The sequence below is a fragment of the Anopheles arabiensis genome, chromosome 2 (assembly GCF_016920715.1).
Source record: "Anopheles arabiensis isolate DONGOLA chromosome 2, AaraD3, whole genome shotgun sequence".
NCBI lineage: Eukaryota > Metazoa > Arthropoda > Insecta > Diptera > Culicidae > Anopheles > Anopheles arabiensis.
In genome coordinates, this window is record NC_053517.1 from 93692784 (window position 1) to 93716181 (window position 23398).

Sequence of the window (23398 nt, forward strand, 5' to 3'; positions counted from 1 at the left end):
AGCCTGTAGAAGAATAAGTATGAAAACGGTTGTAGAAAGCAATAAGTATGTAAGGTATTGGTTAGATGTCGAACAGGGCATAAACTGTATGGTTTTATTCTGGACAACGAACAAGACACAAAAACACATCTCAAAAGAATTAGTTTAAACAGTAATTTTATATATTCCTGAGATGCCATGAGATTCAAGTTCAGGTGTCGTTTGTAAAAATGAAATATTCATTCTATTTTGGTATGTCTCATATATTTGTGTAAAAAAACTTCGAAAATACGCAATTGTTACCAATCCTCATAGTTATGATATTTGTGAGTTCTGATGCGAAGAATGTTAGTTTCCAAAATCAGCGAAAAGGTGACTAGAGCACAACATATTACTGCGATACGTGTTCAATGTTCCCAACTTTCCCACTGTTTGCTTCGGTAACAGCTGCTTGTTTAGTGGTTCAATGCATTTTCTCCCTTCGAGCTGGAGTTTTGTTTATTTGTGTGGTCCTATTTTTGCATTTCTCTCGTACACTGCTCCAGTCCAATAGTCGGTTCGCTGCCTTCCAGTGCCAATCCTTGTGTACTATCAAAAGGTTGCTTGGTGATTTTCCCAACGCAACGCAACACAACCCACACAAACATACCGACACCTGCCATTTACCTGTTTGCCCGCTGCTGCAAAGCTTCCGTGTGCAAACGCAAAACTATCCTCTCATCTCCTGTCCGTCCTCCGAAGCACGTTCTTCAGCGACACAGCTTTAGCCATGCTTTTGGTAAATGCAAAGCATACTCGCCCACAACAACAACGTGTACGACCTGCAGTGGGTGTTGGCCAACTATCATGTGTCTTGCGCCAGAGTTTCCTTCCTCTTCAGGGGAATGCAAACCGGTACACACGACGGGAGCACGAAACATTGTGGCTGTCGTTTCGTGTGTTCGCTCGAAGCTTGCATTCATTTTCCGAGCTTCCAAATGGAAGCCACAGCAGCAGGATGTGTTTGTTTGTGTTTGCCAAAAAAAAAAAGTGTTTTGCCTTACTACATTTGCTTGCGATTTTTTCCCGGCAAAAAAGGCTCCCAAAAGAAAACGCCAAATGCGCATACATTTCCGGGAAATTGTTATTAAAAATTAATTCACTGCTTCTAAAAAAGAAGATGATGATGACGATGAAACGTCGACCAGTGCTGCGACCAGGGGATGTTGCTGGTTGCCCCCGTTGCCTCGGCGGGTAATAAATGAAGGTAATTAAGGTTCACATCGACGAAGCGTGTAGCGTTGGGGTGGTATTAAAAATGTATCATATTTTCTACCGCGATGGGAGTCCAACCGGTGGGTTGCTACTGTGGCACAAAGAGGAGACTGTGGTTCTGTGCCCAAGGGAGCAGGCGCGGTGTTTGCCATTAAAATGTGCAGCATCCCAGCGAGTGGGATGGGATGGGGTTGAAAAGTTAACGATGGATAATCAATCCAATTTCGAACTTTGGAGCCGGCTGGGGAGAGCCAATGGTTCCACCCAGTAGGTCCCAGTGGAAAAACTGTTTTTGGGGAAGTTGGGAGAGCGAACGAGGTGGTCATTCCATTGACGATATAATCCCCGCACTCCAGACCGATCGCACTTACAGTCGTGATGACGTGTGAAAGATGTTGCCGCTCACATGCAGCACCCTTTGCCAGACCAATTATATTTGGCAGTAATTGTGGCAGCGGGTGGGTAATGAGTTTAAATGCCCTAGTGTGTTGGATTATTACGGCTGATCGAGTTATATGATGCAGGGAATGTGTGTTAATTGAGCTATTTTGGGGGTATTTTTGGTAAGCATGTGAAGGGATTACTGTCGTTCTGGTCACATGGGCGAGTTTTTAATGGCTTTGATTGGAATTGAAAAGAGGAAAACATTAACAGTTGATGTTTATTTGTGCCATTTGTTTGCCAAATAGGCAAGGTTGAGTTTTTGTAGGAATTTTGGTAATGAAAATAGTGAATAGGTAATTGTAATAAGAGCTGTTTGTGTCTTGAATGAATGGTTTGATTGGAGATCGTTCATATAAGCGTTTAGCACACTCTGAGGTATTAACCTGTTAGACCATCAAACAAGACATACAAATAATCTTATACTCTTATACTTATCTCGTGGAAATGCCATTCAATGCATCAGCAAACTTCCAATGATGTTTTGCGAATTTAATATGATTTACGGAAATTAGACCGTTGTAAGGACATGATGATGATATGCAAATTTTTGTAATACAGGGTTTTCCAACTCGGTTTCGAATGTAAACATTGTGATTCACCGTATGCAAAATGTTGTTCGTTATCGAAATGATATTTCATTTTCATCATAATAATTTTTAATTTCTACCGCATGATTTTCAACACGACTCAAGCTGGATTGAGTTTGACAGTTGTTTGTCATGTATTGGGTATCATGTGTTAAAACTGAAATTTCATTTTGATACAAATAAACCATTTGGCAGCTGTTGAAAAACATCTTGGATGCGGTGAATAACAATGTTTACATTCGAAACTGACTTGGAAAACCCTGTAAAGCTCGTCCTAGCAACAATATCAAAAAGTTTTCTCATTCTATCACTACAAGGCCATCAGTCCAGCGTGTGTCCAGAGTGGAAAGCGTGTGTATCTAGAAATAGGTGTTACTTGTCAAATATCTATTGTCTCGTTGCACTAAAAGTGCACAGCTATTCTAAACCTAATCTTAAAATTCTGCATATTTCATAAGATGGATGTGTGTTTAATATGGAGGTTCTGGAAAGAGGCTTCATGACAGCTTACAAAGTTTCATGTGAATGCATAGGTATCGTAAGGGCTAATGGGACTAATACTAATAGGAAAATAGGAAAAAATACTAATAGGAACTGATTACTTTGAGGCTTTATTTGTTTATTCTTTGGTGTCTAATCTCCAATCTTTACTTATGCTCGTAACTGTGTATTGTTTGATGGCTAACAGAGCGCTGCCTAAGCCTGTGCTCTATTGAACATTGGGCATGATAACCACGCACAAAACTGAGCTCCATTAGGTGTCGTTAGATCCCTGATTTGTTCGTGTCGAGCTAGAAGAATGTCCGTCGATACATTAGATTTCCTGTAGAGAGTAATTTGAGAGTTGTTTTTAGGACAGACCATTTTTTACGATAAACGTGTAACAACGACCACTTGTACCAAGGTAGCCTAAAGACGCCACGAACGCTGTCAATGCTATTGCGCCGATAAGAAAGGATTATTGATTTCCAGATTCAACCACCACAAACTGGGGGAGTGTGAGGGTAAGTGAAGAATGTGTCGATTAGAGCTCTAGCCTGCTGAGTGATGTATGTACCTGTGCGAAGGCGGTGGCACGTTTTATTGGACAACTAATCACGTCAAGATGCTCACCCTTGACCGCGCACAGCAAAGCCCAAGCCTTTTGCTAGCAAATCCCTAAACACCCCAATGCCGACCTTAAAACCCGGTTCGGTGACGTATTGTGACGCTTTGTAACAACTTTGTACGAAATGTGCATGGTGCGTGTGTGTGTGTTTGTGTCAACATACGAGCAAAGACAGAAAGAAATGGTTGAAGCAGTCTGCTGCATGCACCTCGTTATCTTATCGTATCTGTTGCTTCCCTCCCAGCCGAACAGCGCCGCCAGCTTTACGCTATCGCCGCCCGACTATGAAATCGATGCGAAATTAATTCTTTCAATAGCACGGTGCAGCCATGGCGTGTTGCCCACATTCGAACCGTTCGCGTCGGTGTAGTACACACGGATGCTTCATGCTGCCACTGCGTCTCTCACTGAAGGGGAAAGCTCGGATCGGATTACTGCCAGCTAGACGACACATAAACCCTTCAGCATGTTTGCTATGGCGTGGTAGGTGTGCGTCTCTCAAGCGCACAGCAAGCGATGTATGAGCGTTTGCCTGACATCTGACACACCCGTTCCCCGTGTTGCCATCTCCTCCCCCCTGGGCGTCGATGTTTGTTTGCCTTCGGGATAAGTTTTTGGCAAATGTTTGCTTCCGAAAGCGCACGGTTTTGGGTTGCGATTTGTGCGCGGTCGGTCTGGTCTTCCTCGGGGCTATCTAATCACGATCGTTTCGGGTTTTCTCGTTTACCCACCAACGGAAGGGTGGTGGGTTTTGTTGCAAGGGTTTTCCGTACAGAGCTGCTTCACTGTGAAAATGGAGTATCTGGTCGTGACTGGGGAGTCCGTCGGGTGGGTGAAAGTATCGATTATTAGATAAACTGATACGGGAAAGGAGAATCAGATTGGGGTATGATAGCTGAACAGTTTTAGTCAGCCCTGGCAGCAGCAGTTTTGTGGCAGTAATCATGATGAGCATTGTCGTTGGAGTTGAGATTTAAAAACGAGTTGCGAACGAACCTTTCATTGGGACATTGACGTTCTACCTTTGTGCATAACCGTCACACGCCCGTGTGTGTGTGTGTTAGTGTTTGAAATTGAAGTGTTCTGCCGAAGAGAACGAGGCAGGCAGCCCTATACCCGGAAGGCAGCAACCTCTATTTTACTAGCGCTCTGCGTTGGACCGTTTCGGCAGGTCCCTGAAGTGATTAAATTGAAAATCCACCACCACCATCCGCTCGATCACGGGACCCTGGCAATCGGGATGGGGAATCGGCTTGGTGCGCTGCTCGGTATTGAGAAGTCGCCCGGTAGTAGTGCTGGCGGTGGTGACGGCGGTTCGTCGAAGAATTACAATTTAATCGAATCAAGGGACCATAACCCTCCTACTCCCCGCCATGGCGGTCAATCGACGGTGGAGCAAGCGACCGTGTCTCCCGGGAGTCGTCTCCAGCGTGTGCGATCGTTTTTCCTTCCATCGGCCAGCAGCAGGCGCCGTGAAGGCAGCGAAGAGCCACCGTCGTTTGCTGGACGGTCGGGCAGCAGTAGGCGAAGGTTTCGATTTTACACCATCCGTCGTCGCACGACCGGGCAGCAACAGCAGCAGCAGCAGCAGCCTTCGATTGTTAAGGATGCAGCATTCGATGTGGGAGATGGAGAAAAGGCGACTGGCGTGTTGGAAGGTGATGTGAACGAATCTTTACTACCCGCCGGACAGCAGAACGTCCAAAGAACCAACCAGTGGATCCATCGTCTGCCACTGATGGCTGAAGGGCCGAAGGAGGAGAAGAGCGGTGGCGAGCTGGTGGTGGTCGTGGAAGCTGCTGTGGTTGAACCAGCGGGCGAAACAAAGGTATGTTTTGGTGCTCCCTGTACTGAAAGGACACGGGGAAAATTACTTAAAAATGTGTTACTTTGTGCTATCTATTGTGATAAGCCCCAAAATACTTGGCTCAGAGATCTTGGGTATCAAACTTGAGTGATATTAAGGACTTTTGTTACGCTTATTCTGGCTTATAAGCTGGAAACAGAGAGGTCTAAGTGAAAATGCTGTTTTTTGTTAAGTTAGATGGTGATTTTTCACTTGATCTTAACTAATTACTTAACATTAGTTTATTTGGTGGAAATTCTAGAAGGATACATTCAAATTTGTGGTTCTAATAGGCATTAAAACCTCACAACCAAATTTTATCCCTTCTGTTATTTAATCTTTCCCAAATGCGTACCGTACATGCGTGTGTTTGTGCGCCACCATTGTTTTCATCCTTTTAACCGTGAAAGCCACTCAGAAAATGTTAAACAGAGTAGAGTGGTTCGTTTCGCGTCGGTCGGAAGCAGAGAGAAAGAGAGAGAGAGAGAGAGAGAGAGTGGAAGAAGCGTCGACGTGTTAGGAAAACTTTCATTTCCTTCATCTTTTCAAGTAGCAAGTGGGTTGACCTACACCCCGATGGAACTGCTGCTGGCACTGCTACAAAGGAGGCAAAGGAACTTTCGCTCCTCTTTGCTATCTCTCTTTCCCTCTCTCGGCTGTCTGTTCCACGCTGATGCAATTAATTATGAAAGCTTCCTTTTCATTCCGCTTCCTTCGGGGCAAAATTCGGCGCTTGGTATCGTTTTTGGCCATTATTGTGCCTGGCAAGCCCACTCGGGGGAGGGAAGAAGTTTTCAATGTGATGATGGTTTTTCCTTTCTTCTGTTAGCGAGAAACTCGCTTTTCTTTTGTGCGTGTTTTCTTCTTCTACAAAAATGTAAGAAGAAGGCAAACAGAAAAAAAGGAAATCAAAAAGTTAGAAGGGGGTTTGCTCCATTTCTTGTGTTTAGTAAATAAAAGTGACGAAGTTGTCAAAGAACTTCCCGTCTAATCCGATACCAGCTAACGAGGTGATTTGTTGGTTAGGTGTTATCTTGTTAAAGTCAGAACGGAAAACTTTTCTTTTCAACGCAATAATGTGTAGAAATGATTTCGCTTTTATAACGAATTAGCAAGATAACGAGTAACGCTCCGATGGTTGGTTGGTTATCTGAATGTTTTCTTCCTATGCAATTATACCAGCATCGCATGAGCAGTTTAAGAGCAGAGCTTAAAGGTTTTAGATTACCAGTATGCTGATTGAGGCGATAACCTGTTGTCGAAGATGACTCCAGTTACCTTTTCCTTGGCCCTTGTTCCACTGGGCATAATGTATATGCTCCCGTTTCACAATTTGTTCCATGTCACTCTCTATTTCATCACAGCGAATATTTTTGTCATGGTTCTGCTGGTGGAGTGGAGTGTAACCTGTTGCACGAGGCGCGTTTTTACGCATTTTGTTTTGCCACCACCATCAGCAGCAGCAGCAGTTCGTGTCTTTTCAACGCTCGGCATTGTTCGGAAAAGCTTATGACAAAACATGATGGCGATGCTTTCGTCGATGCGAACACCGAAAAGCTCCCTCGAGCGAGCAGAGCTTTATCGCAAACAAGTGTTTTATAGCAGTGCAGCGCTGTTCTTCAGTGGAAGGTAGAACATCTGCAGAGCTGCGTTTAGGCGGTTTGGGAACATTTAAAATTTAAAAGGCACTGTTTTCACAGACGGTTCATCTTACAAACTACACTACTTGTATAAAAACTACATACGATCATTTCTGTTTTATTCATAGACAAAATAACTTTAAGTTTTATATATTAATCGAACTTTCTGAAAAGTTGAAATTCTTGAATGGATCAATGACAGTTTTTAGCATTTTTTTACACATTTATTATGTTTTTTACTTACTTGTGCAGTCATCTATAGATTCATTTTAATTTTATCTAGACTGTAAATATTGATGGAATTTTATTTTAGCACTTTTTTTTTAATTTTACTTTCTTATTGGATCATATTATTTGTGTACTTATTTTATCACAGTGCAAAACATAATACAAACCGTACACAGAGCACTGCCTTCGCCGTCAATCTTCCATCGTGGCGGGGGTGTGTAATGACGTCAATGATTTTTTTGCATGCTCGTGTTGTAATAAATTGCACCCACCCACCGCCACCCAGAGTACGCGCGTTTGTATGTGTTTTGCAGGGCCGGAAAACCGGTAGCAAACTCTCCCTGTACCTTACATTCGGTGGAAAAAGCTGTCCAGCAAGTGTCCTGAAGGTTTCGGTGCGCTGTCTCGTTCCGTTTCGCCGTTTGGCAACGTTCTGAAGGTCATCAACGCGGTACAACGAAAGGGCCAGCGTACGCAGACAAACGCACCACGGGTCGTTATAGCATAGGACACGAATGGTGTTTGTTGTTGTTCTATTACTGTACGAGCTTGCGTAGTTTGTATGTGTTCTGTGGCTGTATTTGTGTGGCCACTGTGGCCGGTGGCTTTGTGTAATGTTTTTGAAGGGCACGCGGGTTTGCAGGGAAGGCTCCATTTGCCGACATTGCACCAATACACCCAAGAGCGCGTAGCTTGTGTATTCTTTACCGGAAGAGGAGGAGGAACGTCATAGAGGACCGTTTTTCCCATTCTCTGACGTTTGCGGGAGGGTGAAAACGGGACGATAGAAAAGCTTCACCGTTTGGCGACGCGTGGGAAAACACGGCGCGAATGCATCGTTGTGTTGGTAATGTTTTGCTTCGATTTGGCGACCAACCGTACGGGTACGGGCCGCTCAGTTCAAACGAGTAATGAAATGAAAGCACTTTCTCTTTCCCGTTTTGGCGTACAGGCCACAGTACGGACGAAGGAGATCCGTGTTCCGTTCATCCCCGCTCGCACAGATTTTCACTGACACTGTCGGGATTCTTGACCACAACCACCACTTCATAGTTTTTTGCTCTCTCTCTATTTTCCACACTCTTTCTCTTGCTCTCTCTCTCACACATGCTGTATCGTTGTTGGGTTTTTGTTTGGTTTTCCACTGGGAAAATACTGTTCCACGAATCCTTGCGACGTACACAGCGACACGGCGAGGAGACGGTCCCGCTTCGTGGTTGGTGTGGCATTCCTGGCGGGAGTGTTGCAAATCAGCCGCGTCAGTACTCAAGTGGCGCTTTCAGTGAGCAGTTTGTGACACCCGCGTGTTGTACCCGTAGCGTGTGTTTGCAACGCGGTGTGTTGAGCTTTTCCCATGGACGGGTAGAAAAAGGCAAATTCGGTGGCGACGAGCGTCTTTTGCCTCGTTCTCATTTGCCTAGTGGAACATTTCGTCCGAGTGTGTTTATGTGAGCGTGTTTGATAAGACAAGGTGTTTCATCCATTACTTCAATAAAACCGCCAGTCTGTCCGCGTGTGTGTGTGTGTCTGTTAATATTTTGTCTGTAGGATCAAATAGTGCGTGGCAGTGTGTAGTAAGCGTTTGTTCACGGCCGGAAGCTTTTGGTGGGAAATTGGGACACTCTTCTTACATTATTAAGCCTTTTGGAAGGATTGCAAAGAGCATCTTTGCGTCTTTGTTATCTCTCAAGGAGGTTTTCGGGTTTCCGCATTGCTTCCCACTTCCCAGTTCCCAAAAGAACAGCCAAATTGTTGATGTTCTTATGTAAATGGAAGAACCATTATAGCATCAAATATTTAAAAAAGATAATTTGTGTAATGAACACGTTTACTCAATTTCATTCGTTAATATGGGTTAATTCTCTTAAAAGATCATTAGACGAACAAGTAAACAGTCGTAATATGCTGAATGTGACATCATGTCTCCATTACGATGTTACTTGTATGTCTGCAGCTCGCTTTAGATCTCCTGGAACTCCTTAAAAGCATTCACGCTAACTACGTTCCTAGTAATATCGCTGCCGTTCTGGGAAAATGACTTCTTCAGCATTGCGACATGACCTACCTATTAGTCGTGGCTTTCTTTCTGCTTCTCCCGCTCCTAGTAAGATTACGGTCAGGCTATTCAAATCCCGTGGCCAACATCGATCGTCGTACGCATTCAATATATGGAACACGGCTTAGGGGCCATAACGTCTCAGCTGTTCCACGGTTCGCCGTTCTGGGTTTTTTCCCACGGTTTCCCCTGGGCCTTACGTACATGTATCGACCAGCCTTGCTTGCTTGGAGGAGCCCCGTTTTGAAGTCCACTTTTTCCACTCTGGAGTAGGTCAAGCAGCAGCAATGATTTCCATCTCGGACGACAATCGGACTGAATTGATTTGCCGCACACAGGGGGGCGGAGGGCGATTGTGACGCATGAGGTTCGCCTGTTCACGCGTCGCGGCCTGGTGTGTCGCGGTAAAATGGTATGTAAACGTCTTCCCCTTCCGCCCTCTCCACAAACACCGAGGCACCACCCTGTTGCCTGTGTTTATATCGACGTCACCACTAATAACGTGTCAGCCCGCTTTTTGCTTTCGTCATCAACGGATACCGCTGGCTCGATTATCCTGGCGTTATGGTGGCTTTATGGTAATTAATCACCCGGTTTATGAGCCACTGCACACACGCATCGTGCACCACGCCCTTCCGCGAGTCACCAAAACCCGCGGTTGTGACATTTTCCACAACTCGATACTTAGCGTGGAGGCAGGATATCGGGCACATGCCCAGGTGCGATGGCCGCTTGTTTATGGGTGGGGTGGGGTATGGGAGACAAAAATAAAACCACCACCAAAAGTATGACTTTTGGAAGGCGAAAGTAGGTGTCGGTTGCGAGTGTTTTTTTCCTCTTGTTCGTTGTGAGTTTTTTCTTTCTTGCTGGTTTCTTGCACCGTGGGGTGACACAATTAATTTATGATGTTGCGTTCTTTGACGCACGACGCGCGGTTGAATGGATTTCGTTGGATTTTGGCTTTCGTCATTCGTGATGATGTAAATGGTATGGTTCTGGGTGTTTTTTGGAGGTTTTATTTAAGCTCAAATGCATAGTCAAAAACTGAAAACAAGGAAAGTATACTTAATTATTAGATTTTCTTTGAATTATCTCCATCTTGTTCGAGCGTAAGTAAGAATACTATAATTTGTGGCCTTCGTAAATTTTATATTTGACTTTTATAGTTTACATATACATGACTGTTAAGATGAATTGCTAACACTTTATTGGATTGTCTACAAAATCTGCATAAAAATCTAATAAAAAAGTGCTTAACGAATGTGCTTGAGACAGGCTGTTTCGCTATGAAACATATCAACATTGAAAAGTTTTACGATTTCAGCTTGTTTATTCATATGACGATTGATATTTGCCGGCTAAAATTATGTGAATGTTCAATATTAAACAACGCAACCAGCTTTCCTCAGGCTTTTTACCTCAATGCTGAATACCAAAACTGTATTGCTTCAACCAAAATTATGAAAATAATTGCGCATATTATGGCGTACTCGCAAATGTTAGCGAAGGTATAATTTAGATATGCTACTGTAGTACATTTACACTCGAAATAATGTTTAATAAAAATCGTTCGAAACTATGGTTTAAAATGTAGTAAAAATATAATATCAAAGTCTTTTCAACGCGAAAAAATAAAAATACAATGATTTTGAAGTACAAAATGATCCAAATTCAATAATGGTAGAGCGCCACTGTTAATTAGATTGATTAATGTTTCGCTGAAATGAACCTCAGGTTTCTGACTTAATACGTATAAACTCCCCCTCTTTAACAGATGGCCAACCTGCGTCTCGAGAAGAGGTCAGCCAATTTCTCCAAGCCATAAAAAGGAGCGGGGAATGATTAAATTTACTTTGTGTTGCGCAAGTGCACAGTTTATATAATTACATGTTCCGCGAGTTTCTTACTCCTTCACCGTTACAATCTCGTGGGATGTAAATTGGACATTTCCATTATTTACCACCCCGTGGCCAAAAAGCCAAAACGAGATTAAAAGTGAGTTCGAGCAAAAAGTTTACATCGCCAGATGTGTTTTGTTCGCTTTTTTTTACTTTCTACTTATTAAACTGTTTATAGAAGCAGTGTGTTTTTATTTGCATTAAACAGAATGTTAATATAATGAAACACTTGAATTTGAATTTGAGCAATTTCTGTCCAGTTTCATGTTGCACTGAAAAGATCGCACACGCGTCTGTATGCCAGTTCTTTGAATTCTGTAGATTCTCGGAATAGGATGAATCTGAGCTAACTTGAAAGGTGTAGCTAACTTACACTCTATTTGCCCACTCACGCTCGCACTCTACAGCCACCCCGGGTGGTCACATTTCCCTTGGAGAGTTTAAACGAAGTAAACTCTGGCAAAAGTTGACTCCTCTTGTGTTGATCAGGTTTGAGCAGTAAGAAGGTATGTTGTTGTATTGTTTTTTTTTCCTTCGCTCGGACGTTTCGGATTGACATTCCTGTCAGAAGTGTCGCTGCTCCCACGTCACAGGGGAGGCTAGCGAGCGTCGTCGTGATTTATTGACTTTACCAATGTGCAACTCTTTATGGTTGTTGTTGCTCATTGCTGCGTTTTCTGGTTGCGTTGTTATTGCTCAATGGGAATATTTACCAATTTGAATCTGTTTGTGGCATCAATGCGGAGAAGCTTTGACTGGATGTTATTTGATTCTGGTTATGTTTTCTTCTCCTGTCATGGAACTCTGCTCTTTACGCTCTCGATTGCAGTTGTCAATAACAGAACCTAGCAGCAAAAGAAACGCAGAAGCTCTTTGAGATGTTTGAAGTCAGCAAAGAAAAGTCGCATGTTTTTGACGTTCTGTTCTATCGTGCGCAAAGCTAGGAAAACCGTACCCGTTTGCTAGAAAGGATTGTGTTGCTAGCAAAACGACTACTGCTTGCGGAGAGCGCATTACTCTAAAAATAAGATCCGCTTGCACTCATAATAATCACTCCATCTATATGATGTTATTTTCCGAGCGAGGAACATGAAATGGAATGGTTTCGTACGGGGGAAAAGTGTTCGGACGTGATTTGAATGGGTTGATTGGTTCCTGGGCTGTTGTTGCCGGCGGGGTAAATCCTGTTTCGCAATAACAATTATCCTTTATTTAGACATCAAATCGTTACGTTGTGTGTCTGTGTACAAAGTACGGTTGAATGCGAAAGCGATGAGCGGGGTATTATTAATTTCCGCGCGTGATTGTTTCGCTACACAACAATATTAATGATAACAATTTGCATGAAACATGGAGTTTCGATTGTTGCGATGACCTTTATTCGAAAACCCTGGCACTCCATATTCAATTATCATCCTGATAAATGAGTTCTTGTATTCAGTGGGTATTGTGTAGGGCTCATGTGTGTGTGCGTGTCTGTGTGTGTGCGAGCCTGGCAGATGTCACAAAAGGTGAACCTGAAATTGAGCGTGTGGTGAGAGGGGTTTTCAGATGAGCCTCGTGGGAAAACAGTTGTCGTTTGCACGTGTTGTTTGTATCAGCACACAACCGAAATGAAGAAATGTATCGATGGAAAAGCAAAGTTCGATATGTTGTGGCTTGTCTTTCCAAACGATGGGGAAAATAGAAGGAAAAGAATTACGGTTGATTTCATTTTTGTTCGAGATGTGAAAGTTTCGCCTGTGCAATGGAGACGCCTGGTGTATGACAGAAAGGCGTGGATAAGGATACTTTTCATTTTTTGTAATTCAATTTGTAATGTAATTGTTATTCTTTTACTGGATGTTGTAGTTTTTTATGTATATATTTTATTCTTGTGCAATTACATTCCTAATCGATTGATAATAAGAATTATAATCTCACTAATGGGTGGCTAACATCTTTTACCGCATAACGAATTACCTTTTTGCGTCGTCGTGAGTATTATATGCTGTTACTCGCTGCTATGTGTATACAACCCAAGTCTTTGTTTGCATCCGCAATAAACCGAGAATCCATTGTTTCTTTTCGCATTAATTTCCGGTCGGGGGGATTTTTTTTTTGGTTGATACTGCCTGTGTTGCTCTCTCCAGGCGGTACCTGGAACAGCAAAATGTCAAGCGAACGGTGATGTGAATAATTCAACAACTGCTTCCGCTCAAACGGTAATATTAAACGGTTTGTTAGCTGCTGTTTTAAGGTCGTTTTTAATGTTTCATTTGAAATTGATAGAATACGGTGCAAGGGAGTGTATAGCCGTAAAACTGTTAATGACATTGGCAAAAACGGCAATGAAAAGGGTATTAAAGATGATCATTTGATCTTGGATAGGTTTTAGGTTTCATTTTGAAGGGCTGCTGAGTTCCGCGTAATGAAAACCATTAAGCACAGTAATATTTTCTTCATAATTTAATCGGAACAGCGTGTCCTGTAAGCTATCTGCCCTATCTTTGCTGTCGAAAAATGATTAAAATTATCTGGAATTATTTAATTAATACATTCCTCAGCTAAACCCCAAAAAGCCAAATTACACAGCACAAGATATTTACTTTGATCAATTCAATCATTTTTGTTTATATTAATGCTGAAATGATGTGTGTAATCTTGAAGGGAGTAGAAACATTGCACGTTAATCTAATTTGCATTTGAACAACAGCTGTTCGGTTTTGCTGGTTGTACTATAATTTAACAAATGAGAATTTATAACAGAAAGCAGAACGGAGAACAGCGGTACACAACACTCTCGCACCCCCCTGTAAAGCAAAACCTCCATTTCTATGCTAATGTAACGACCGGTTTGGTTCACATCGGGTCGCTATAGCTCGGCGCTTTCGTGTGGTCCCTTCGGGGCAACTAACCCGTTGATCGTTTGTTTCCGATTGTTTCCGTCCCATTGGACCTGGTCGGCACGCACACACACACACACACACACACACACACACACACACACACACACACACACACACACACACACACACACACACACACACACACACACACACACACACACACGTACACTCACTGGTTTAGGCGAAAGCTATGGGTTAGTAGTAGCTATGCGGGGGTTGCGCTTCGTTACGGGCACCGCCCGGTTTGGGTGGCTCAAAGTATTTACATTACATTTTCGACGCGCGTGTCTGTCGCCGTGCGTCCGCTTTTCATCTTTTGCGGTGCTGAAACCCCGTTTGGGGTACGTTTGGGTCGGTCGAGCGGTCACGCTGTGGTGGCGCTCCGCTGCGGCCTGCATGAACGTTTTGGGAGCACGCGACAAACGCCGCGCGGACACAGGCGCGATTTCGGGGGCGATTTGAGTTGTGTGCGTGTGTTGCGCGAATGGAAAAGTAGAACGGCGCCAGTAGAGTGCGAACATTATTGTCGTTTACTCATCTTATTCTTCTTAGTTGGTGTGGTTCCACTTTTTTTTGTTATCTGGGGGATTGGCACAAGAGGATATGATGCGTTCTGGCGTCCGTAACGAGATACAAATCGATTCAAGCAAGCAAACAAAAATATATAAGTGGCCACTAAATCGAATGTATGTATCTAGGCATGGGAAACGAAGAGAGAAAGAGAGAGATAAAGAAAGAGCTGCTTGAGGTTTGGGTGGACTTGTTGAGGGAGAAGCGGGAAAGTAGGTCGTAGACATGAACTTGATACGAAACGAGGTTAACTTTGGGAAGGATTTGATTTACAGCTTCAGCGTTCAGACATTGCTAAGTCTTCAGTGGTGTTGGTGATGCATAATAGAACGTAGAAAAGGTCATATTTTACCCTTATATATATTTATTTAATTTGGAATATATTTGGGATACTTCTTAAATGTTTGTTCTGCTTCGTAAAACAGTGCTCATCCACATCTTCACTGTAGAAATGTGAATTTAATATGTACATCACATAACAGCAAAAAATGCTCTGCCTACGCAATCGAATAAAATTTACACCTGTAAAGAAGTGTAAATAGACTGCGCATAGTCAAAAACTAATTAAAAAACTTGGCAATGATTTGGAAAAAAGTAACGAAATGAAAGCTACCACCACCGATCCTTCCATCTTACAGTTAGCAAAAGTTGCCAAAATGCTACCAACTTTTACCTGCCACTTTGCATACTCAGCTGAATATAGCTTTCCAGCATGAATAGCGTTCGAAAGCGACCGTGTAAAGGTAACAAATTTATTATAATTGAAATTTCCATACTCGGTTCAATAATGAGGATGCGTACCTGGTGAGGGGGACCCAAGTTTGCTTACCACCGTTACTTGGGCAGTAACGACGTGGCAGAGCTACAGCTAGGGCTTTTGCATATCGTTAGCAGTGGCCAGCGTGGAAAACTCTCGATCACTACACCCCCACCGGAACAGAAGAACAACGCTATAAACGCTCTTCCTTGTGGCGCCGTGTGCTGGGTCGGTTGCGCGGTTAGGCAACTGTTGTTTGTAAAAGCTTTCAACAAGGGCTGAGGGTTGTTTTTTCCTCCTTATTGCACTATGACTTTGTGCTGCATAGAAAAAGGAAAAAGGGGGGTAAGAAACACATCGAGCAGTGCGCTGGGTGGTAAAAAGCTTATTGCCTGCGTGCTTACACAAAAGTGCATCCTCTGCCGTCCGTTCTTGTACTCCCGGTTCGATGGTGCCACTGGCACTGAACTTTCGTCCGATTGGCATCTGCTACCGAAGGATGCTGCGACCTCAATCCCAGCGGCTTGGATGCATCCGCTGGACGAAACATACGCGCGGGATCGGGTTGATAAAAGTGCATAATCGTGTCAGTTGTGTGCCGTAGCGTGGGCGGCTGATTCGCACGCTCTTCCTTTTGGTAGATTGCTTCCGGTACGACGCCCTCTTGTGATGGCGAACCCCGGGCCGGGTCGTCGGGCAGTTGGACGTCTTTCGGTCGGGATGTTATTGCAGGGGTACTGGGAATAGCTGTTTATGGGTCTTTTGTTGTACATAATATTAGTTTACGTCTTGAAACGATTTTTTTCTATTAAATGTAGTTTCATGTTTTGCCAGAGCTTTATTCAAATAGTAAAGGTTCTTCATGTTAGGTTTTAAGAAATTAAATTAATTCAGTATTTTTGTATAAAACTCGTTCGCGCTTATTTGCATACTTTTAGGCGCTTTATCTCGAGAGCGCAAGGATAATGTGAACATAATTTATTTGAATCCACTGGAAGTGATTTTTATGAGCCAATTCTAGTACGGAGCGCCCCGGCAAACCCTGTCACGGCCGTTGTCAGGATGGTGGTAATGTGCTGCACATTGCCACGGACAGGATGAAGTGCATCACAATCGCTGAAAGGAAAAAAAGAAACAATAGCAAAAATGAATCCGCGTTGTGTGTGCGGCTCAAGCGAAGAGCGTATGTGTGGCGGGCATGTTTATGCAACAGCAGCAAGTGTGTGAATGAGGCAACCCCGGGTTTGGTCCGAGTCCTTGAGAGAGAGAGACAGAGGCGGGTGATGGGTGTACATTGTATTATGGGAACGAAACAACTGGCGGTGGCGTTGGTGTAAGCTTGCGAAGGAAGGAGGAAGCTTCATTTTAATCGGATCAAAACGAGAAAATCAATATCTGCTTATTTCTCTGTTACGGCTTGAGACCCGCAATGCAGCGCTATTTTCTGTTTTTCTTTTTTTTGCTGCAGTTTTATTTCCACGCCAAATGCAAGGGTTGAGTGCAAAATAGTTGAAACAGTGTAATACAACACACCGCAAAAAAATTAACGTAAAACAGAAACTTTAAATGATATCGTTTATTGTCAATAAGCGAAATCCATTGTGTTCAACAGCGCGATAAACGAGCGTTCGTCAAGGCGTTTAATTCGTCGTTTATCTCACCCCTAAATACTATTAATGAATGCCGTTGATAGGTGTGTGGGCTTCTGTTTTTTCCCCTCCACCTTACCCCATTACTGGCTCGCCGAAATGTGTGTTTCCTTGTTGAAAGGAACGCTGAAAGGAAAATCTTCTGTGGCAAATCGAATCTCAAAAGCGCAACAAAAAAAGACAGACACAGTTTAACAGCTTGAATTAATCCCCCGGTGGATTTGCTTCCGTTTTGGTGATGGATTTTTGATTGTGTTGCGCTGTCCCCGCTACAGGAGAAAGGAGGAAACATTTCTATTTCTTTCTTCCGTCTCCTCAGTAAAAAGGATCTTTTCTTAGCACTTCCAGAAGGTTGCTGTGTGGTCCCCGAGGGAAGTGGTTTTTTGTGGAAAGAATGCTATCGGGATGGACAGCAGAGTGTGTTGATTGATGGGCTGTCTTGTGGTTAGATTGATCGAATAAAAGTGAAATATTCAGTTGGAGAAAGAGGGTTGTTTTCGGTGCGAAGGTAGTTTTGTGGGTGTGGTTTGTATTTTAGAAAGTTAAAAATTAATTTAATCTTTCATTCAAAATTATGTTTTTTTGCTGTTAAAATGGTAGCCATTGTAAAGCCCTGTATAAAAAAATAACTAAGATAAATGTCAAAGATTTGAAATTGAATTTAAATTCCAATTTTATTGTAAAATTTACAACAAAATGAGCAATTTAATAATGCACACCTTCGATCCTCTTTATCCCGTTGTGTTATCCCCTTTATGCGCCCCACCACCCGATTGGCCACTCGTTCTTTATTTATTGCTTTTCCTTTTAATTAACCGAGTCCCAGCGCAACCTACAGCGGCTCCGAAATCTACAGCCTGCAACCAAAACAAACGTTGCTCTATTAAGCCGGCGACTGCGTGAAAAGCACCCTTCTGTTGCTAATGAACCGAATCCTTTCGCCTTCCACGTGCCATCCTCGAGGGCACACGGACGGGGTCCAGCTGGTCCCGATGGCCGATGGTGATCCACTTGAAAATCGCCCGTACCCTTTAGTGCAGCGGGGACGATGGTTCGTCGTCGACAGCTGGCCGGTTTAGAGAAACTCTCTTGCTTTCTTTCTTTCCATACCTTTTTAATGGGTGTTCGCGATGGGCCGTGAAGGAGTCCGTATGGATAAACGTTACTTTACGACCTTCGGGAGAGAGACAGAGAGAGAGAGAGAGAGAGAGAGAGAGATACAAAGAAAGGTGCGCCCATGCTAGTTCAAAGCAGTTGGCAACGTGTACACGGGGCTGGTGCCCCACAGCACAAACGGCCGAAGCTAATTTAAATTTCTTTAATCAAATAAACTCCCCGACGAACAAATCATCATATCGTACTCGTGCTGTTGTAATAGCAAATAATTTAGTTCCCGGCATCCACCGCGTGGTGGATGGATCGTCGCACACAGTCCCACTCGAATGGAACCCAAAGAGGGCCGTGCAAATCGAGAATAATTTGCTACGATTGCGAAAAAAAAAATATAAATCACTTACACAAATCTATCCTTGCTTGATGGAAAAGGTGTTGGCCGGGACGGACCTCCCCCCCCCCCCCGTGTGCCAGCTGGGTTAGCAGCCGGCTGTGAAATTGAAATGTGTTTCCCTTTGCGGGTGTTTTCGTTTTCTCTCCCGCTCCTTCCTACTGTTTTCCTGCGGAAATTTTTCTGCGTGTTTCCATATTTATCATTCTGGTGCTGGTGTCAAGTTACATTGGGTTGTGGGTTAGTTAGGGTAGCGGACACACACACAAAAAAAGAAGCAAATTATTAATCAACACAATGCTGTGGTTTGCCGTTGTACGTGGGTGTGAGTGTGGCAAGTTGATTAATGAAAGGAAATTAATTTTTACTGGCCGCGAGCCGTGCGAGAGGGGCGTTCGTGCTTAATGATGGAAGTTATGTTTTTTTTTGTATTTTTTTCCTCTCATTCCCAAACGTGTGTGTGTGTGTGTGTGTGTGATTGAATTGAACGCTACAGAAAAAAGGGGAGAATGATCAGTGATCGATGCAATCGTGTGCATAAAATTCCAACCCAAATTGATTGCAATCGGAACGGAGCTTTTTTGATTGTCGTATTTTATTTTCTCTTTGATAGTGCACTATTTCTGAATGTTGGTGGTTCGCTCGATCGATTGGGTACAGTGATGGAAAGGTTATAATTGACTCTGGTGGGCGGAAATAAAGCAGAAAAGCTACGCTTTCTCACTCTCTCACTTTTGCGTGAAAACAGATTCCATTTCCGGCCTGGGGTATTGCTAGGGAAAGACATAACAAAAAAGTGAAGTGTGTCTGACGCCGCGCGGAAACGTTTCAATGTCCTTACGGCTCCTGAAAGTGTTCGGTATTGGTTTGGTATGCTAAATCTTCTCGCAAGCTAAGCTTGTAAAAAGGCAGTGGCGCAAGCAGAACCATTCTAATAATACTAAAATCGAGCTTGACGTGAACTCGCAGCAAAACATTGCCGTCGAGCGGGAACAAAGAGAGGTTAAAACCATGTTGACCTTGCCATTGGTGAGTAATAATAATGTAGAAAATTGTTTGATACGGCTATAGCAGCAAGCGCGCGCGGGACGCTGATAGCACCGCAGGCACCGGGGGAACCGGAGGGGATGGAAGTTCGAAAAGTACTTATAATTTTCCACGAAAAAAGTATACTTCGTTTCGAGACGCTACGGGAACAATAAGATGAATGTGACCTTGACGGAATTTAAGCGTTTTCTTTTCGTTGTTGAGTTGAACGTTTTAATTTCAACATTGCTTTGTTGTTGTTTGATATACACTGCTCAAGTTGTAGATTTCACCTTAAGAAGAACTTTCTGTTTTTGGCTTTGGCCCCTTTTTAAGGACAATTTGTGATGGCAAAGATATTTTATTGTATTGTTATGCTTTGGAATTTTCCGAAATATTTTATTCGTTTGATTTACTGTTGAATTCGTATGTTTATCTTTTTTCCAATTTATTTATCTACTTCGATCTCGCCTTGAATTGTCAGACGGTGTTAGTAATGTTGTCCTAATCCTTTGGTCCACTTTATTGAACATTTCAACATTCCACAGCCCCGACTTCGACTATCACCAGCCCAGTGTATCCTTCTTTTTTACTAACGTGTTTTTTTCCTTTCTTTCTCTCTCCCTTTCAGGTAAGTCCTTTTTGGTTGGTTGCAAATATTTACCTAGCCCCGAGAGGAGACACATACACACACACTTCTTCAGTATCGCACAAAGGAAAAAAAGTGAAAGCCAATGATACGAACTCAGCGGTAGGTACACCTCAACCGGGGGAGGAGGAAAGCCTTTGTGGTCTTGCGGTGAATTCTCTTTCGCCGCTGGTACTTATGCCGGCTCACGGTCACGGAGATCGGAAAAGATGTGTCCGTAGGAAGCAAAAAAAAATACCTACCACGAACGGAACGGTTCAATGGCAACATACTTCCGGCCTGAGACGTTTCGCGCTAGTACAGCGGAAGGAGGGAATGAGTTGTGCCGCCAAGGCACCAAGAAAAGGTTTGAAGCATTATTGCGCGGATTTATTGTGTTTGTCTTGGCTGCCTGCCTGCTGGTGAGAAGGTCACTTAAAGTATGATCAATGAGCGATAAAATATTGTGCAACCGGGTTTTTTTTATTTCGGGTTATTTGTGGAAGTTAATCATTTTCGGGAAGCTTTTTTTTGTTGAAGAAACATTAAATGTTGAAATATGAGTTTATGCAAAAGTCGATAGAAATAGATTAGATTCAATCTGACTTGTTGAACTGCACAAATTATGAAAATGTGTTTACTGATAGCATAACTTTAGGCGCAAAACGACGCGTAGGTTTTTGCTTTTTGAGGCTAGATTGTCTACACTTAGAACTTAGCCTTTAGGCCGAGAAGCGATACCGATTTGCCGGTTTTGTTTATTTGTATTTGTAAAGGCCCTAAGCGTATTTGAAAACATTATCCTCGTTGTTTGTGCCATTTAATGTAAAGGAGGTTTTAGGAAAATATTTCCTTAAGAATGCTACCAAAAAAGAAGCTTTTATATCCTTGCAGTTGATCCCCGATTCTTATTACACCCTTCCTTAAATTGGAATGCTTTCTTACTGCAAATGAACACATCTCTTACTAGGCGTAGCAATCACTCAATATCCTTCTTTCGCCCGGACCCGTTTGGAAGCCGGAAAGGTGCAATAAATCCATACCATTACCGCTGGATCGCTGGATCCGGTTGGTGCTGAACCGTTTCGAGCCGTTTCATTTCCGCTCGTCATCATTATCACCATCCATCAGGGCACATCGCCATCCTTATCATATGGAATGATGAACATAGTTATCGTGCAGCACCAGGGTATGGTTATTCCTTCCGCTGCCGGATGTCGGTTTTGCCGAGGGGATATAGCTGAGAAAAAGGGAGGTCCTTACAGCAAGAGACGGAGAGAGAGGGCCAAAAGAAAAAAAAGGGGGTGAACCAGCTGTGTAGCTCATAAGGATTCAGCTCGCCCATCAACCGTCTGGCGCCTGGCGTCCACCAAACGCACAACAACCCACCGTAGGACAATTTGTTTGTGAGTGTTTGGTGTGTTGCTCTTGTTTCATGTCTTTTGTAGGGACTTATTCGTGCACTGTGTTTGCCAAATTTCCCCACAGGGACGGGTATTATTAGTGCCAGCGGCCGATGATGACTGTTGTTCTCATCAATTGTTATGTAATTTTCCTTGCCAATAGCCTTTTGCTATTATTTGTTATTCGTTCTTTCCCCGTTTGCTTTTCCTTTTAGGCAGGATTTAGCGAATAACCGCAAGGGTCTTTTTTGTGCATGGTTCGAACGCACAGATGTCGTTAGGACGCAAAATTTGATCGATTCGCTTGGAGTGCTTTATAGTTACGTCAAACGACAATCAAAAGGTTGTTGTTTCTTATTATGTTTTATTATCAAAAAAAAAAGTATGTTTTATCAAAAAAAGTAAAATGAAATCAGCTTTTGCAACAAAGCGTTTGCACCATTGCCGCTGTCGCATTTGTTTCCAATTACATTCAATCTCAATAACCCCGGAAACGGAACGGAATGTTGATGGCGTTTAAGCATCATTTCCAACGTCCATAAATTTGATTCACGCTGTGGTACTGGAAAGGAAGCGAAATAGGTAGAAGGCCCCCCCGCGGGCCGTTGCGTTGCGTTTAATGTAGCGTACATACTTGGATCATGGTGCTGCTGCTGCCGGTGGGTGGTAGTGGTGATGGCGGTAGTTTAACGATTATTGCCGCCACACGGACTTGAGCTGACTTGGATGGACTAATTTTGCACGGGTCAATTAATAACGCCCAGTGCTTTTAAAATAGGTCATCGGCGGGCCGGCGTTGTTTATTTTGATTACATCACCGATCACTGTGAGTGATCGGTCGGACGACGGGAGACGGGTGGGGGAGCCGGGTAAACAAACGGGCTTTTAAGAAATGTACGGAGAGATTAAAGAGGATTTATTTATTTTGTTTTAACTGGCCATTCGCGGAACGGAGTAACGTAGAATGATTGTAAAGTAAAGCGTTTCTTTGGGCGTTTAATTCGCATGGTGAACAAGAAATATGATTTTTTATGTTATTCACACTTGTGTTTATTTTAGGTGTCACTTAACGAATATGAGCATCAACAAAATTCTTAATGGGGTCACTCGCTGCCACGTTCCAGCGCAGGCATTGCCGGACAGTAACGCTCTTCCATTACTTCCACTTACTTATCAATTTGACCCTTTACGGTCTAATCTGCGCCTAACGTCGAGCAGCAGCGTTGGGGGAAGTTGCGGATTCGTAAACAGCGGCAACAGACATTGTACCAACACATGCACATGCCCGATAGGAGGCAAGTAAAGTGACCCACTCTCAAGGCCTCCTAGCCGGAGGGAGTTAATTTCGTTCAAGATTGCCTCAACTCCCGGCACCACACTACGACGTCCAGCAGTGGCGGAGAACTCAAACCAAGCGCTTGAACACATCGCGCTACCATAAAATGTAGCAGATAGGAAGACACACACACACTTACCAACAAACCACATCGAACCCCGGCGGTAGTCGTCGGTGTGGATTTACGCTGCCAGTAACGAAAGCGTTACTGGCGTTACAGACCGGTACTACTCCCTTGGTAGAGGAAGGTAGCGCGCCCATCGTGGTCGTCGTCGTCGTGGTCGTTGTGTTGGTGTCTGCGTTAATATGTCTTGGTCGCGCGCCAAACGGTAGAACACGCCAAAGCCCGAACCATTCGCTCGCGCGTTCAGTCGTCCGTTGGCGCGTATCTTGAACGGAACCTGTTCGGAAGAGTGCCTGTGCAGCAGAGCACTTAAGAGGGGGTCCGCGCTCGTGAACTTTGCCTTCGCCCGTGTGCCGTGTGCTTGTGTACGATCTCTTAGCAATTGCATCTCGGGGTAGTTGGTGGGTTCATCCACTTCCTGTTTAGTCTGTATCGTGTTTCGTAGGCAAACCACGGCTTCCTGCCATACCGCG

The 23398-nt window shown here is 43.6% G+C and overlaps 1 protein-coding gene across 1 annotated transcript in view; it reads left to right on the forward strand.

The window, feature by feature from the left end:
- Positions 1-20087, forward strand: part of LOC120898346 (cAMP-dependent protein kinase type I regulatory subunit-like) — a 30203-nt gene extending 10116 nt beyond the window's left edge. The window contains exon 3 of the mRNA XM_040304073.1: positions 20066-20087. The gene's annotated coding sequence lies outside the window, so the exon portion shown is untranslated. The remainder of the gene's footprint in view (positions 1-20065) is intronic.
- Positions 20088-23398: the final 3311 nt, after the last annotated feature.